The sequence below is a fragment of the Cucurbita pepo genome, chromosome 6, assembly GCF_057944985.1.
Source record: "Cucurbita pepo subsp. pepo isolate OVF chromosome 6, ASM5794498v1, whole genome shotgun sequence".
In the NCBI taxonomy this organism is placed as follows: Eukaryota; Viridiplantae; Streptophyta; class Magnoliopsida; order Cucurbitales; family Cucurbitaceae; genus Cucurbita; species Cucurbita pepo.
Genome location: NC_141803.1, coordinates 14,963,633 through 14,981,015, shown reverse-complemented (window position 1 = coordinate 14,981,015; position 17,383 = coordinate 14,963,633).

Sequence of the window (17,383 nt, the reverse complement as noted above, 5' to 3'; positions counted from 1 at the left end):
GGCTGCCTCCATGGCCAGGGACAGAATAATCACCATTCGAGCTGATTTAACATCGTAAACCCAATGTGAGTTATTTTCGTATTTTTGGGTCTATTTGTTATGTTCATGTACTGAAACATAGTGGAACTAAACTTGACCCAAAGGCCAAGAAATGCATTTTTGTTGGCTACGATACTCATAGAAAGGGTTGGAGGTGTATGGATTTGAAAACAAAGAAGGTTATTGTATCTCGTGATGTGATGTTTGATGAAATTTCAAGTTAAAAAGACAGCAAAAGTACAACTACTGTTGCACTCTTTCCTGATGATTATACACAAGGGAGAAAAGATTTTTCAATTGCGATAGACATTCAAGCTAAGGAGACTACATAAGCCACTACGAATATTAAAGTTGCCACAAGAAAAAATCCTCAAAGACAGAAAAGGTTACCAGATCATTTGTCTGATTTTGTAGTTGATATTAATCAATTTTCTATTCTGTCTTGTTTTGTTATGGCAGATACAAGTGAAGATGAGCTGAAGTTGTACAATGAAGCTAAAGGGATTTCAGAATGGAAAAATGCAATGATGCAAGAAATTTCAACACTTGAAAAAATGACACCTTGGAGCTTGTACTAAAGCCTCATGATGTCGATTTAATTACTTGTAAATGGGTTTACAAGTTGAAGAAAAAAGCTGATGGTAGAATTGATAGACACAAAGCTCGTCTTGTTGCTCGTGGGTTCTCTCAGAAATATGGTTAAGACTATGATGAGACTTTTAGTCCGGTCACAAGGATGGTAACATTATGGACAATCATCTCTGCTAGTAAAAGATGGAAATTATGGCAACTTGATGTGAAAAATGCTTTTCCTTTACGGAGAGTTGGATCGTGATATTTTTATGGAGCAGCCGCAAGGATTTACCTTTAAGGAATATCCTGACTACGTGTGCAGATTTAAGAAGGCATTGTACGGACTCAAGCAAGCTCCTCGTGCTTGGTTTGGTAAGATTTCTCAAGATCTTAATTTTTATGCTTTTAAGTCTTCATGTGCTGATCCAAGCTTGTTTGTTAAGAAACAGTAACTGTATGCACCTTGCTCTTACTTTATGTTGATGACATGATTATTACTGGTGATGATATTGTTGAAAGCAGTAGTCTCCAAGATGCCTTCTCTGTTCGTTTTGAAATGAAAAAATTAGTTGAAGCTGATTGTTTTCTCGATTTGAAAATTAAGAAATGTGATGGTTATTTTCTCTCTCAAGAAGAATATGCAGCAAGTTTATTAGCGGTTTTGTACAGAGAATTCAAGAGATAAAATTACTCCTATGGAACCAAATCTCAAATTAGCTAGAAATGAAGTCATTAGAAGATGCTACATTCTTTCGATAACTTTTTGGTAGTTTTGTCTATTTAACTATCACAACCAGAAATTGCTGTTTCAGTAGGAGTTGTATCTCAATTTGGGGATCAGCCACATGAGACTCATTCTTGACATTGCTTTTTCAATAGAAGTTGTGTCTCCATTTATGGATCAACCACATGAAACTCATCTAATTGCAGCAAAAATGATTCTTTATTCCATCAAGGGCACCCTAAATTATGGATTAATGTATGAGAAATCAAAGTCATTTTTCTTGAGTGGTTTTGTGGATGTTGATTGGGTTGGTGACGTGAACAACAGACTCTCCGCAACAAGTTTTTGTTTTACAGCAGGCTCTGCTGCAATTTCACGGAACAGTAAAAAGCAAAGCACTTTTGCTTTGTCAAGTTGTGAAGCAGAATATGTAGCTGCTACAATGGCTACTCGAGAATGGTTGTGGCTCAGGAAACTTATTCAAGAAATGGTGACTACTCTCAATCAGCCAATTCAAATTAATTGTGATAATGAAAGTGCAATAAAACTTGTTGGAAATACGGTGTTTCATGCTCGTTCGAAACATATTGAAACTCATTATCATTTTGTTCGAGAGAAAGTGTTATCGCAGTATGTTCAATTGCAAAAAATACATACTAATGAGCATGTTGCAAACATATTTACTAAGACACTTGCCAAAGTGAAGTTTGAAGTTATTCGTAAGGCTCTCGGAGTTATTGAGAAATAAGCTTGCAGTAAGGGAGGTGATTAGAATTTAGTGCAACTTATTGCTGGTTTTAATTAATCAAGTTATTCATTTTTAGGAGTTTGTTAGCTTTATTTCTGCAAATAAATTAGTTGAGTAATAATAATTTCAAATTTATTGACACTTTTGAGTGTTAGATATTGCGTCAACATGGTTCATAAACTAGTGGTATGTAACTTTATTCAACCCTTTAACATTGTCAAATGACCTCCAAATTTCATGCATAGCCAAATATCATGGATATCAAAGTCCATCCATAGGGTTATTTTAACGTCCCTTAAATCTCGACAAAATTGTCTGGTTTAGGACTTTCAATTTTGGTTGTCTTAATTATTCCATAATCCCTTACCTCTTACAAAAATTAGAGTTAATATAGATTTTTGAGTGATTCCTACCCGTAAAACTTGAGAAAAGTGTAGATTGGATTCATAATATACTTTAATCATCATGAATCTCCCACTTTGCTCAATCTGAATTCATAGTTTCATAATTGTATGTCATATTTTGGACACCTCATATTGCAATCCACATCCATAAAGGCCTAAAAAACATTAATAATCATAAAACTACATTTTTTTTTTTTTTTAATGTTTTGAAACATCAGATTAAAACATCTAATATTCCTGAGAAAAATCATTTTTATGCGTACACTAGTTTCAGTAGCCTACTATTTTTAATGATACTATAACTTGACGATGTTAGATAAACACAACTCTCCACAATGGTATGGTACTGTCCACTTTGAGCATAAGCTTGACTCCTTTTTCTTTTAGAGTTCTTTGTTCGACCATTGAGTATTCTATTGACATGACTAAGTTTAGGGCATGGCTCTAATACCATGTTAGATGAATACAACTCTCCACAATGGTATGATATTGTCCACTTTGAGCATAAGCTCTGATGATTTTGCTTTGGGCTTCCCCAAAAGGCATTAGCCAATGGAGAGAGTATTTCTTGATTATAAACTCATGATCATTCCCTAGATTAACTCACGTGGGACTTTCATCCAAATAGGATTTGAATACAAATTTTGCTAAATCTAAACGTGTATTGAATCATCAATACATCATGTACCACTCACATTCTAAGTATAGCAAGTCACAAAAAAGTAAAAATAATATCTTTTATTATATTTGGTAAGCCAGACAATGGAAACATTGTGAGTGTACATCATAGGCTAGTCTACGGAATCTATAAGCCTAGAGCTCTAATACAATTTATAACGAATCATGTCAAAGATTCAGATCATGATTCAATAGATTCAGATCATGATTCAAATATTAGATTTAACACATAGTGGTCCCATCCATTCCCCTGTATCCTTTGCGACAGGGTTACGTTACTTACTTGTAAGTCCCCAAGTAAGGTTAAGGTAACTCAAGTATGTTTAAGAAGCCCACAAGATGTTTAAAAGACTCAAGGATAGGAACTAAGAGACCTAAGCAAAGACAAAGGGCCTTAGTAAGTAATTTTACCATAGGAAGGAATTATAAGGATTCAAGGCGTTTGAAAAAGGTTTGTTAAGGAAAACGCAAGCATAAAGGGCAAAAATGTCATTTTTCTAATTTTTCTAAAAAATAAACTTCAAATTTAAGAGAATTTTAAGGTTTTACTACCAGTTCCCCTTCCTCTCCCTCCGTAAAAATATTAAGTAGGGGCTTTCATTTAAACAAAAATGAAGTCTTGAATTTCCTTAAACTCTAGTTGGAAGCTTTTGGATTATGAATTTCATTGATCTCATGTTTTTCAAAATTAAGAGACTACGGTTCATCAAATTCCCTCAAAGCAATTCAAATCACTTTTAAAGTAGCTCCCCAACAAGTTTCACAAAGGAATCAAGTGTTGAAAAAATCCCAAGCACATTCCCTCAATTTGAGTTTTCATGGTCGTGGGAGGAGACGAGGAGTATACCATTGAGGATTAGGGTTATTTACATCCGAAGGTTAGATTATTTAAGAATCAAAGTCGAGTTCCTTTATAACTAGAACAAAAAAGAAATCGTGGTCGGGAAGGTTATAGTAGCAAAAGCCTCCTCTTAATTGGAAAGCGATTCCGTCTACATACTATGCTAAAGCATGATCTTTCTTCATCTCATTCTACGTAATTTCATTTTCATCACCGTCACTTTGTGAAAGATAAGAAAGATCTCCCTTTAAGACTTTCTATACCCATGTTTCTCGAAGCCACACTTTGTGCCACTCCTTTCATTTATACTTTAAGCACGATTGCTATAATATATACTTCCTTGACTCATAAATTGAGCTAAGACTACAAGTAAATTCATCTATTCAAACCAATATGAATCAGTTTCTAGGCACTCAATGAAGAAGTTTCATGAAGACCCAAAATCTAAAGACCTAAAAATAAAGGACAATCAAAGAAAAAATTTATGAGATTCGTTTAGGAAAAAACTACAAATTTTTCGACTAAGGTCCCTTAAGATTCAATCCAAGGATTATATAAACCTATAGAGGATGAGAAAAGAATATTTCATAAAGAAGTTGACACCGGACGAGCTCTCTATCAAGTTTCGCAATTACCTTCAGAATCTGCAAAAAAAAATTGGTATCATGTCGAAAGAAAGAATCGAGAAATTTGTGGCATACATGAGAATTTTCCTAGGTTGAGAGAAAGATAAGGAAGAAACCTCATGAAAGAATCGGGAGCTAAAATTGCCTAGAGCGTTTCGACAAATAACAAGTTTCTAGGTTTTAACTCTAGTGAGATTTAAGTTTTCGAACTAACTTTGAAGCTTATAACTTTAGCTAAGGTCCAGATGAGGTGAATTCTTGATCTCTAGCTCTTTCATGCAACTGATCTTAATGTTTCATGACGAAATAAAGGGACTGTAGAAGGCAATTTTCAAAGCAACCTTGCAACAGCCACACACTTGTAAATATGTCTTATAAATACATATGTCTGCTAAACGTACCATTTTATCAAACTATCACTTTCAGTTTCATCGTAAATACCATACAACTTTTTTTTTTTTTTTTTAATTTTCTCCCCTTTTGCTACAATTTTTAAGTAAAATGTGGCCACTTATGATCCATTTTAAACTCCTTTTTATGACAGATTTATGATGTAATTTCTTAGAACATGTAAATCATATTGATATATAAATATTTTTTTTAGTACAAGATATTTGTAATGATATTAATGGAATTCTGATGAAAAGAACAATGGAAATTCCGTTTGATGAAATTTCAAGTTAAAAAGACAATGCAAATGGCAGCAAAAGTACAACTACTGTTGCACTCTTTCCTAATGATTATACATTAGGGAGAAAAGATTTTTCAATTGCGATAGACATTCAAGCTAAGGAGACTACATAAGCCACTACAAATATTGAAGTTGGCACAAGAAAAAAATCCTCAAAGACAGAAAAGGTTACCAGATCATTTGTCTGATTTTGTAGTTGATATTAATCAATTTTCTGTTCTGTCTTGTTTTGTTATGGCAGATACAAGTGAAGATGAGCTGAAGTTGTACAATGAAGCTAAAAGGATTTTAGAATGGAAAAATGCAATGATGCAAGAAATTTCAGCACTTGAAAAAATGACACCTGGGAGCTTGTACCAAAGCCTCATGATGTCGATTTAATTACTTGTAAGTGGGTTTACAAGTTGAAGAAAAAAGCTAATGGTAGAATTGATAGACACAAAGCTCGTCTTGTTGCCCGTGGGTTCTCTCAGAAATATGGTTAAGACTATGATGAGACTTTTAGTCCGGTCACAAGGATGGTAACATTATGGACAATCATCTCTTTAGCTGCTTGTAAAAGATGGAAATTATGGCAACTTGATGTGAAAAATGCTTTCCTTTACGAAGACTTAGATCGTGATATTTTTATGGAGCAGCCGCAAGGATTTACCTTTAAGGAATATCCTGACTATGTGTGCAGATTTAAGAAGGCATTGTATAGACTCAAGCAAGCTCCTCGTGCTTGGTTTGGTAAGATTGCTCAAGATCTTAATTATTATGGTTTTAAGTCTTCATGTGCTGATCCAAACTTGTTTGTTAAGAAAACAGCAACTGTATGCACCTTGCTCTTACTTTATGTTGATGACATGATTATTACTGGTGATGATATTGTTGAAAGCGGTAGTCTCCAAGATGCCTTGTCAGTTCGTTTTGAAATGAAAAGATTAGGTGAAACTAATTGTTTTCTTGATTTGGAAATTATGAAATGTGATGGTTATTTTCTCTCTCAAGAAGAATATGCAGCAAGTTTATTAGCGGTTTTGTATAGAGAATTCAAGAGATAAAATTACTCTTATGGAACCAAATCTCAAATTAGCTAGAAATTACGGGAAGTAATTAGAAGATGCTACATTCTTTCGACAACTTTTTGTTAGTTTTGTCTATTTAACTATCACAGCCAGAAATTGCTTTTTCAGCAGGATTTGTGTCTCAATTTATGGATCAACCACATGAAACTCATCTACTTGCAGCGAAAATGATTCTTTATTACATCAAGGCCACCCTAAATTATGGATTAGTGTATGGGAAATAAAAGTCATTTTTCTTGAGTGGTTTTGTGCATGTTGATTGGGCTGGTGACGTGAACAACAGACGCTCCACAACAAGTTTTTGTTTTACAGCAGGCTCTGCTGCAATTTCATGGAACAGTAAAAAGCAAAGCACTTTTGCTTTGTCAAGTTGTGAAGCAGAATATGTAGCTGCTACAATGGCTACTCGAAAATGGTTGTGGCTCAGGAAACTTATTCAAGAAATTGTGACTACTCTCAGTCGGCCAATTCAAACTAATGAGCATGTTGCATACATATTAACTAAGACACTTGCCAAAGTGAAGTTTGAAGTTATTGGTAAGACTCTAAGAGTTATTGAGAAATAAGCTTGCAGTAAGGAGGCGGTCAGAATTTAGTGCAACTTATTGGTAGTTTTAATTAATCAAGTTATTCATTTTTAGGAGTTTGTTAGATTTATTTCTGAAATTAAATTAGTGGCAGGTTTAGTAGTTCTATACAAATAAGTTGAGTCTATAGGAGTTATTTCAGTTTAAATAGAAGTCTTACTGTTATACGAGTAACATTTCATATTTCAGTTTTCTCTGTACTGTCCTTGTTTTAGTAATAATAATTTCAAATTTATTCCCACTTTTGAGTGCGTTAACATGGGTCATAAACTAGTGGTATGTAACTTTAGAGTCATTTTGGTTATTTTACACTTATCCTTTGTTCAACCCTTTAACATTGTCAAATGACCTCCAAATTTCATGCCTAGCCAAATCATGTCATGCTAAGTCTTCTATTAAAATATCATGGATATTAGAGTCCATTCAGTGGGTTATTTTAAAGTCACTTGAATCTCGACAAAATTGTCTGGTTTAGGACTTTAAATTTTGGTTGTCTTAATTATTCCATAATCCCTTAACTCTTACTTAAATTAGAGTTAATATAGATTTTTTTTTAGTGATTCCTATAAGTAAAACTTGAGAAAAGTCTAGATTGGTTTGAAAAAAATTCATAATATACTTTCATCATCGTGAATCTCCCACTTTGCTCAATCCGAATTCATAGTTTCATAATTGTATGTCATATTTTAGACACCTCATATTGCAATCCACATCCATACAAGCCTCGAAAACATTAATAATCATGAAACTACATTTTTTTTTTGTTTTTTTTTTTTTTTTTTTATGGTTTGAAACATCCGATTAAAACATCTAATCTTCCTGAGCAAAATCATGCGTACACGAGTTTTAATAGATAAACACAACTCTCCACAATGGTATGGTATTGTCCACTTTGAGCATAAGCTCGACTCCTTTTTCTTTTAGAGTCCTTTGTTTAACCTTTGAGGAATCTATTGACATGACTAAGTTTAGGGCATGACTCTGATACCATGTTGATGAACACAACTCTCCACAATGGTATGATATTGTCCACTTTGAGCATAAGCTCTCATGGCTTTTCTTTGGGCATGACTTTGCTTTAGGCTTCCCCAAAGGGCCTCAGCCAATCGAGAGAGTATTCCTTGATTATAAACCCATGATCATTCCCTAAATTAACTAACGTGGGACTTTCATCCAACATAGGATTTGAATACAAGTTTTGCTAAATCTAAACCGGTATTGAATCATCAATACATCATGTACCACTCACATTCTAAGTATAGCAAGTCACAAAAAAGTAAAAATAATATCTTTTATTATATTTGGTAAGCCAGACAATGGAAACATTCTGAGTGTACATCATATGCGAGTCTACAGAATCTATAAGCCTAGAGCTCTAATACAATTTATAACGAATCATGTCAAAGATTCAGATCAGGATTCAAATATTAGATTTAACACATAGTGGTCCTGTCCATTCCCCTGTATCCCTTGCGACAGGGTCACGTTACTTACTTGTAAAGCCCCAAGTAAGGTTAAGGTAACTCAAATATGTTTAAAAGACTCAAGGATAGGAACTAAGAGACCTAAGCAAAGACAAAGGGCCTAAGTAAGTAATTTTACCCTAGGAAGAAATGATAAGGATTCAAGTCATTTGAAAAAGGTTTGTTAAGGAAAACGTAAGCATTAGGGCAAAAATGTCATTTTACTAATTTTTCTAAAAAATGAACTTCAAATTTAAGAGGATTTTAAGGTTTCACTATCAGTTACCCCTTCTTCTGTAAAGTATTAAGTAGGGGCTTTCATTTAAACAAAAATGAAGTCTTGAATTTCCTTAAACTCGAGTTGGAAGCTTTTGGGTTATGAATTTCATTGATCTCATGTTTTTCAAAATTAAGAGACTACGGTTCATCAAATTCCTTCAAAGCAATTCTAATTACTTTTAAATTAGCTCAATTTGAGTTTTCATGGTCGTGGGATGGAAGGAGGAGTATACCGTTGAGGATTAGGGTTATCTATAGAGCATTCTTGCTCTTCATAATATAATCTTCTTATCAACCATTCAATCACTCACTTTGTCACTAACAATTGGTATTAGAGCTATCTTCTTAAGGGATCTGTGAGATCAAGATGGAAGGAGAATCCAATTTTTCAACTGTTGCACCACTCGTCTTCGATGGAGACAATTATCAAATGTGGGCAGTTCGTATGGAGACTTATCTGGAGGCCTTGGATCTTTGGAAAGCAATAGAAGAGGATTACGAGGTCCCTCCACTTTCAGCAAATCCTACTGTAGCACAAATCAAAGTACAGAAGGAAAAGAAGACAAGAAAATCAAAGGCAAAAGCTTGTCTATTTGCCGTTGTATCTCAAATTATCTTCATGCGAATAATGTCCCTCAAAATAGCAAAGAAAATCTGGGATTATCTCAATGCTGAATATGAAGGAGATGAGAGGATTCGTGGAATGAAAGTTGCAGAAGATGAAGGAGTCGAAGTCGGTCAAAGAGTACTTTGACAGACTTCTCAGCATTGCCAACAAGGTGAGATTGCTTGGTTCTGTATTAAATGATTCCAGGATCGTTGAAAAGCTGCTAGTCACTATTCCAGAGAAGTTTGAAGCCACCATTACTACTCTAGCGAACACTAAAGACTTGTCAAAAGTTCTCTTACAGAGCTCTTGAATTCTTTACAAGCACAAGAGCAAAGGAGGTCTATGAGGCAAGAAGGGGTGATTGAAAATGCCTTACTTGTTGAGCATCAAGACAGCAGCAGGTATAAAAACAACAAAAATTTCAAAAATCAATTGACGTATTGAGATTCATTTGCCAATTATCAGAAGACAAAAGGAGTTTCCAAAAAATTCTATCCACCTTGCCGTCATTGTGAGAAGAAAGGTCATCCACCATATAAGTGTTGGAGAAAACCTGACGCCTTCTTCTCCAAATGCAATCAACTTGGACATGAAGTTGTGATCTGCAAAGCCAAAGATCAGGTGAAAGAAGTAGATGCACAGGTAATTGATCAAAAAGAAGAAGAAGAAGATCAATTGTTTATGATCACTTCTTCCGAAAGCAAAGAATCACCCTATAGTTTATTAAATGCAAATATATACAAAGAAAGAAGGAAAAACATTACTCAATTAAATGCCCTATACTAACCTATGGCCTAATAATTAAAAATACGACTAAACCTGTACTTTATTAAATGAAAATACAATTCAACCTATAGTTTATTAAAGGCAAATACAACTCAACCTATATTGACCTATTGTAATAAAGGTCCAAAAAAAAAAAAAAAAACCAAAACACGACTAAACCTATAGTTTATTGAATGCAAATACAACTCAACCTATATTGACCTATTGTAACGTTCCTAATTTTCTAAATCTAATTAGTGATGTCACCCATGCATACATAACTCATTAGGCGGAAGCTCATCATAAATAACCTTATAAACACAACAAAGTCTTTCATAAATGTCCAAAAAACCAAAACAAACATATTTCCCAAATAAAACTTTCAATAATTGACTTTAAAAAAAATCTAAATAAAAAAAATGTTCCATGCTTTAACTTAAAACAGACAAATAAATATAAACTACTAAAAATGTCCCCCTCTTTAACTTTTATGGTGTCCTCAACTCTATCGTCAACCGTACATTGGTGCCTTGCCTTTACCTGAAAAATGTAGGCAGCACGTGACTTGAGTATTTTATGAAATACTCGGTAAGTCACCTCACTGTTGGGGTTAGAAATGAAAACACATGCAACATATGAGCGGGACCTATCTTTTCATAAACTTTACATGGCCTTGGGTGCTTTTCTATTCCAGGTAGGGTTAGATGTGTGGTACTCCTTTACACACGGTCCATGTACGCACACATGGACCCACCAGGCGGGCTCGTATACGTACCCCCTGGATCTGGCTTGGTTGGGCACAACGTATTACATGTTGCCGGACACCACAGAACAGAAAAGGGCCTGCATGATATCATGGCGAACATAAATATTGTATTTCATTCTTTCCTAACATAAAGGGGAAGAATCTCGATGCAAGTAACATACATTTATGCATGAGGTCCCTTAACATACCTAACATGGCATTACATAAGCATTGCTAACATCACATACACGTTTCTTACATTACATGGCATATCACATAACTTACATTACATGGCATATTACGTACATGAAAGTACATTCCAGTTTCATAAGCATTTCATGACATGACTCGATAATACTACGTGTATACATGGCATCGATCAACATTTTCATGGCATATAGTACTAGTAGATCAACTAACTTTTCATAGCATAAACAATCAACAGTCAACATAATCCATAACCTTTCATAGCGTAAACAGTCACATAATCCATACATCATATAGTCATATCATATAAAAAATGGTGCATGCAGGGGCCACAGGCCATGCACCATCATACATCACACAATAAGCTAACTCCAACAGTAAGTCACTTACCACGATGGCCTTGGCCAAAGTCACTCACAACAAGCTAATTCCAACGGTTAATTACGTCCTATAATAACTAGCTAAATCTCTTGCTATTTATCAAAATAAACTCCCAACATAATCTGTCTTTGACAGTTAGGAATCATACTGACCTCGGATGGTAAAAATAAGGGCAGAAACGACTTCAGAATGGCCAAAAACCTAGGAACCGATATATTAAAGCGATACTGAGCCGATAAGCCATGCTACCGAACCGACCAATTAAGCTGTCAAGCTGAGCCGACACACACTCCAAGTCGAGCCAAGAGGAGCTGCAGTTGACGGCGATTTTTGTGGCGTGAGCCTGTGGGTGCATAGACGCCGAAACCTGCCCTAATCCAATCCCTCTTCTTCCTTACTCGAAAGACACCAAAAACCCTAGACACGATTTTTTCCTTTCGATTACAACAAGACTTCGACGCTTACGCTCATCCCTACTGTTGTTTCGTCTGCCACTCCTCATTGTGCAACGCCCACGACGTTACTCCGCTTCTACCCAAAAATCATCACTAAAAACTCGAAGCCTTCCGTACGTCTTACGATTTCCCTCTTCAAAAACTGTATGTTTTCTTTTAAGGGAAGGGGTCGACTGATTAGGTATAAAGTTTTTAGAATAAGGAAAACTTAGAGAAATAAAAATGTTTCTATTAGGCAATAAATGTCTCGCGGGAAATCCCACGATTTCATGAGAACATTTAATTATTTATTTTATATTTATTTGATTTTATTTTATTCCAGAAACTTGAATCGTTACACCTATACTACTGTCAAATGCAAATACAACTCAACATATACTGACCTATACTATTGTCGAATGCAAATAAAACTCAACCTATACTAACCTATACTATTAAATTTGAAGTGCAAACCTATCCTATGCATGTGTCATGGTCTCGGGGTTGTGAAGCCTCATCAGTCTTATAGGGGCACCTTGCCTTTATGTGAAAAATGAAGTAGCACGAGGCTTAAGTGTTTTAAGAATTCTCAGTAAGCCCCTATCAGGGTTATTATGCAAGAACATGCGAATGCAATGACGAGACCTATCATAACAGTCAATTTTCCTACGGTACTATCCAAAGGGCAGCTTGGTTGTGTACCATATACTCTGCACAGGGCCCATACGTGCGACTATGAACCCACTAGTCGGTTCGCATACCTCTGGACTCTTTCCTTGTAGGGCGAGCATACTTTGGTAGCTCTCTATGCCGGATACCCATTAGAAATAGTAGCCGTCAGGGCAGCATTATATAAAACTTAATGGTAGTTCTCTTGCTAAGTGGTGTATGCACCCGTACAATCGGGAAGGAATAGGGGTATCCTTGAATGCATGAGGTCCACATATTTTTTTCATTTTCAACATTATTAAATATAACACTCACTGTCATTTTATTCATATCATACCATTTCTCATATCAGTTATCATATCGTTTGTGCTTATACCGAGGTTTTATTTCATGCTATTTATAGTTCATGTCATTCATATCATGCTATACATGCAATTGACAAGACATAACATAACATTTTTATGCTTTCAACATAACGTTTCATAGCGCTCAATTCATACAGTAAATACCTTACCAGTCACATAATGCAATCCGAGCATAACATATCACCTCACATTATATCAAATATCAATTCATCCAAGACAACATAACGTTCACGTTGCATAATATTTACGTATTAAATCATAATGGTCTCAACATACAAATTATGACACGTGCGAAACCACGGGCATGTGCCAAAATACAACATACAATTTCTATATCTTACGACAGTAGTCACTTACTTGGTTGGCCTAGGCCGAAGCTACTACGACTTCTTGATGCTAGCGCTACTTAACGCTGGTCTCTGAAATTTAATTATGCCTAAGGTGTCCAACAATCATAAATTAGAACTACTATGGAAGTTAGTCTCATGTAATCTTGCATGAAATAATTTTAAACACACTCCTAATAATTTAAACTAGCTAAGCCTAATTATGCATCAAAATATACTCCTAAAGATTTAAACTAACTATGTCTAATTAGCATAAATATATATATATTTTTTTTTTGGTTCATACATCATACACGTCTAGAAGAAACTTTCGTTCTCAAAAGTGTCTTAATATTCAAATTACTTGGGTATTTCTCCTTAATCTCTTCCCTCTGTCTTTACACAGTTTCTTCTGTTTCAAAGTCTTGTAAAAATCATTTTCCTTGTACATGTTTTTTTCTTTCTTTAAGAGTATGACAAATAATCATTAGATATTTTTATTATTATTATTTTCCTTATACAGGTTTATGATTGGTTTCATATTAGAAAGTTGACCATTATTATTATTTATTTATTTTTAGGAAAATTGCCTCGAGTTCATTACATATATCCCTTTTATGATCTTAACCTTCCCAATTCCAATTATTATACATATTTTTTTTTTGTCCTAAATTGTTACCTTTCAAGTTTAAAACCTCAAATATTCCTTATCGTGAAAGGTTTTGTGTAGAAGATACCCGAGTAAAAGACAGTACATGAATGAATCGAGATTATATCCTAAAGAAACTGACCCAGAGCATACATGACTAAGAAATGGTTAAAAAGAATTGAAACTTACTACCTATATCAACTAGATGTACTTTCCTTTATGGTGGCTTAACCATAAGAAGTTCGAGATTAAGTGTGCTTTTGTTGGAACAATTTTATGTTGGGAGACCTCTTAAAAATTTTCTTAGCAAACATGTGAGTGAGGAAAAGACATGCTAGAAGAACTCATGTTGGTCTGTGTAGATATTTTTTACTCTTAAAAGCGAGGAGGGAAGCTAAGCTACTACGGTGGGCCATTAGAAGTAGAAACTTGAAACACAACTAAATTATCAACATCCAAAGAACTATAAAATCCCAAAAGATTCCTCCCACTTTTATTAGACATAAATATACATCTTTAGTATATAAAGAAACCCCACAACTCTCCATAAAATTAATACATGTGAAAGCAATCAAACATGAAAGAAAAGAAAAAAAGTCGGTTTGGTGGCACCAAAATGAGTGAGGGAGATTTTAATTCATTTTTTCCAAGGGTGTTTAAATTCTAACTTCCTCGATTGAATATTTATTAAGTAAAATGCATCATTAAAAGCTACCCAAACGCAGTTTGTAGCGTCGCATCGTCTATAAAGCGAGTTCTAGCCAAAATACCTCAAATGAAGCATGTCCATTCAAACTGTTAAAATTGCACCAAAACAAAGTCGTATGTCAAAAGTTCATTCTGAAGCTCCAGTTGAATTGGGCTTGCTTCTCCAAAACTCGTTCACTCAAATCGTCGTCTTCTAACTTGCAATGAGCATGTAAAACTGAGTTTGTTTGATAATTGTAAATAGTCACTTGCCATTTGGTGCAAAACAAGTGTTAATAATAATGTTTGATTCAAAAGCAAACAATAAAAGGAAACCCAAACTAGTTAGAGGCTTCATTTTTTTAGATTTGTTTATTGATGTTTAATCATTTGGATTTTGGTTCATTATATAGCTGGAAAAAAAATTGTGTTGAACAAGCTGATAAAGATGTTTGGGAAGCTAATTTAAGGTTAATATCCACCCAAAAAAATTAATTTCTATGAATGTTTTTAAGTTGGATATCCATATTTGTTGCACACTTATAAATATCAATTCTTTTTCTTTTGTTATTTTTGGTGGAGATGGGAAAACCAATTTGTGTTAAACATAAACCACACGGTTGCATTTTCTATATTTTCTTCTTAATTAGCATTCTCAAGTTGATTTAAACCCGAAGAAAAATAGATATGATTAATAAGAATGAGATAATCAAAACAAAATCAAAATTTAAAAGCTGTGGTCCAACGGTAAAAAAATTTCACCACAGATATTTTAACACAAAAATAGAAGATCTATAACAGCTAGATTCATCGCTACTAGATATTGTTCGCTTTGTCTACTTTAACACGTTATTTATCATCGTCTGCTTCACAGTTTTAAGATGAGTCTTTAAGGAGAGATTTCCACCATAAATTGCCCTATTGAACCCTTCACCGTTTTAAAATGCGCTAAGGAAAGATTTCCATCCTAAATTGCCCTATTTAACCTAAAATAATTACTACACATTTAACCTGACATTTAATTCGTAATTAACCCTTACTATAAATTCCACATTAACTTCATTTCTCATTTATTACCTCAGAAACATATACAAAGAAAGAAAAAACATTACTGAATTAAATGCTCTATACTAACTAATGGCCTAAACTATATTTTATTAAATGCAAATATAACTCAACCTATACTACTATACTAGTGTCAATTGCAAATAAAACTAATTCTATACTAACCTATACTATTAAATTTGAAATGCGAACCTATCCTACGCATGTGCCACTATCTCGGGTTTGCGAAGCCTTCGTCAGTCTTACAAGGGCACCTTGCCTGTATGTGAAAAAATGTAGTAGCTTGAGACTTGAGTGTTTTAAGAATACTCAGTTAGCGACCCCCTATCGGAGTTATGATGCAAGAACATGCAAATGCAATGACGGGACCTATCATAACAATCAATTTTCCTACAATACTATTCTAACGGACAGCTTGGATGTGTACCATATAGTCTACACATGGCCCATACATGCAAGTATGGACCCATCAGTCGGTTCGCATAACCCTAGGTCTCTTTCCTTATCGGGCGAGCATGCTTTGGTAGCTCTCTATGCCAGATACCCGTTAAAAATAGTAGTTGTCATGGCAGCATTATGTAAAACATAATGGTAGTTCTTTTGACAAGTGGTGTAAACGCTCGTACTGTCGTGAAGGAATAGGGATATCCCTGAATGCATGAGCACACATTAATGCATGAGGTCTCAATATTTTTCCATTTTCAACATTATTAAATATAACTCCCTATCATTTTATTAATATCATACCATTTCTCATATCAGTTATCATATTGTTCATGCTTATATCGGGGTTATATTTCATGCTATTTATCGTTCTTCATGTCATTCATATCATGCTATACATGCAATTCACAAGACATAACGTAATATTTTCATGCTTTCAACATAACGTTTCATAAAACTCAATTCATACAGTAAATACCTTACCAGTCACATAATGCAATCCAAGCATAACATATCACATCACATTATATCACATATCAATTCATCCAAAATAACTTAACGTTCACGTTGCATAACATTTAGTATTAAATCATAATTGTCTCAACTTACAAATTATGACACGTGCGAAACCACGGGCATGTGTAAACATACAACATACAATTTCTATATCTTATGATGGTAGAGCCACTTACTTGGTTGTCCTAGACCGAAGCTACTATGACTCCTTGATGCTAGCGCTACTTAACGCTGCTTTATGAAATTTAATTGGGCCTAAATTAGAACTAACATGGGAGTTGACTCACCTAATCTTGCAAGAAATAATTTAAAATATACTCGTAGTAATTTAAACTAGCTAAGCCTAATTATGCATAAAAACTTGCTCCTAATGATTTAAACTAACTGTCTAATTACACATAAATAATTTATTATTATTATTATTATTATTATTATTATTTTGTTCATACATCATACACGTCTAGAAGAAACTTGCTTCCTCGAAAGTGTCTTAATATTAGGATTACTTTGGTATTTCTCCTTGATCTCTTCCCTCTGTCTTCACATAGTTTCTTCCCTTTCATAGTCTTGTAAAGATCATTTTCCTTGTACATGTTTTTTTTCTTTCTTTACGAGCATGACAAATAATCTTTAATGATATTTTTTATGAAGAAAATGGTGTGCGGGTTGGTTGGTTCCATATAAAAAAGTTGCAAGCAATTTATCATCATTTCTTTTTAAGGAAAATTGACTTGAGTTCTTTGCATATATCTGTTTTATAATCTTAACCTTCCCCTTTCCAATTATTATACATATTT